A 2449-nucleotide genomic window follows, 5' to 3' on the forward strand; every position below is an offset into this window, starting at 1 on the left:
AAATTGTTAAACGGAGAAAAATTATCTTTTCCACTCCCAGGCCGATAGTATTGGGAGCCTTGTGCACTCTCTCTCTCTCTCTCTCTCTCACACACACACACACACACACACACACAGCGAAAATGGGAAATTTTTAATAATTGAGGCATTGACATAGATATTAATTAAAATAACAAGAAAATAAGCCTAAAATGCAGCATGCCCTTCACGGAGACACAGTGGGATGTGAAATGACCTCCCCACTCCTCATGAAAGGAGGAAATCATACTCATATTAATGCTTTTACTAATCCTCACTTTATTGGGTTTCAAGATTGGTCTTTGGACCTCTTGGTTGTTATGTTTCTCATTGATATCCTATAGGTATCACAATCTGATTTCCAACCCAGAGGGCAGGCCAAAGCTGGTTTGAGCCAATAAGGTTAAACTTACACCTCTATTAACTTGTATGGTCATTAAAGATAAAATACCTTGACTTTCAAGATGTCTACTAGTCCTTAAATAAGAAATCTCTTGATTGTATTTTCAAATATAAATTAAGTGGCATAGAGGGGCCTATCAATGAGATGCGACAGGAATGGGTTTGTATATAGGAGGAAGCGAGGTCAATTCATATTATGAGAAGAGAGTATTAGAGAATGAGTATGTGTTGGCAACAAATCCCACGGTCTGTCTGCTATGATGCACTGATCGTAAAATTGTTGGTAACAAATCCACAGTCTTTCTGCTACGATACGCTGATCGTAAATTCTTCTGCAACCGAACTTGTAGAAGGTTTGTATTGGGATTGTGGGCATGCCAAAGTCGTCTAGACTCAAGAGAATGTTTCTGACTTCTAATCAAAAGATGTGAGCTCTTCTCTTGCCTCGATCGCTCCAAGGACTTTTAATATTCTTTGCAGAAACGTGATGCAAGGATTGAAAAAGATGAAGACAAATGGTAGTAACTCATAGACAAGGGAAAAATGTAATCTAATCTTTATTGATATTCAATATACCAAAAATAAGATCTGTTGTCTCTGTTGATGTTGAACATATCAGAAACAAGATATGTTGTCTCTGTTGATATTAAACATACAAAAAACGTGATATGTATATCTATTGATGTAAAACATACCAGAGACATGATCGTTACACTATGAAATGAAGTACATAACTTGAAGGAAGTACATGACTTCAAAAGAAAATACTAAAGAAAAACGACATAAAAGATAAAAAACGAAATGAAAGATAGACTTGATGTCTGAGTTTGTTTGATCTGTTGATGATGCTTTCTTTCTTCCACCATAGTACTTTTATGGTTTTATTTGCAGGATCCTGCTCTCTTGGCAGTTTTATAATTGCAGGAACCCACGTGCCATGTCTTTAGTAGGGTAGTTTTTGGAAGTATACTCCCTTAATTGGTTGTAACTGCCTTAATCGCTTAAGCCATGTGCTTGTTTAATCGCTTAAGCTATGTGCTTGTAACTTCCTTAGAACTAACCCACGTTTGCACGAACTATGTTGATTGACGATCGATCAAGTGGCCGAAAAGTCAAAATTGGTTAGATGACCGTAAAAAGTAGCAACGGTCAGTTGACCATAGAAAATCACACTCAATCAGCTGACCATAAAAAATCACAACGGTCAACTGACCGTAGAAAATCACAATCGGTTAGCTAACCATAAAAAATTGCAACGGTCAACTAACCATAAAAAGCCACAATCAATCACCTGACCGTAAAATATCACTATCAGTCATCTGATCGTATTCTGTTAGTTTGTTCGATCAACTTTATGGTTATTCTAACCGATCAACTCCTTAATACAAAGTTATCATTTTTTTTGGCCAATTTAAAAACCGGTCAGCTCCTTAACACAATCGATCAATAAATTGACGTCGATTTATTGACCGATTGTCTTATAGGTCAAATTTGCTAAAATCAGGTACCAACAGCATGCTACCGTATCCTCTCCTAGCGCAGCCAAAGAACCTTCCACCCATGAAACAATACGGTGGTTTTGGGATTTTCTTCCATGAAACGGCAATACTTTAATTTTGCCTCACATTTTATAAAGAGTAAAAAAAAATGTAAGGACTTTATAATATTATAACTTGGCTTCTATTTTACATTATTAACAAGGTAATTTCCAAACTTAAAACATCACATGCTACTTCAGTCATATAAAGGGGGCATTCTGGAGACAAAAATCATGAGTCTAAAGGAAATTCAAACACTTTGTATACAAGGAGTATAAATTACTCTATTTACATGGTATATTGCTCTATACCATGAAAAACCTTTGGCTTAATAATAAATTACAAAACTTTCTTTAGTAATTTCCTGTAGCAATGACCATGGTGAAGTGAAAGAAAACACGGTCCAATTCTTTACTTAAAAAAAAAAAAAAAAAAACAAAAAACAAAAAAAACAAAACAAAAAAACAGAAAAAACAAAAAACAAAAAACAA

Source organism: Macadamia integrifolia, unplaced genomic scaffold, assembly GCF_013358625.1.
Source record: "Macadamia integrifolia cultivar HAES 741 unplaced genomic scaffold, SCU_Mint_v3 scaffold94, whole genome shotgun sequence".
Lineage (NCBI taxonomy): Eukaryota > Viridiplantae > Streptophyta > Magnoliopsida > Proteales > Proteaceae > Macadamia > Macadamia integrifolia.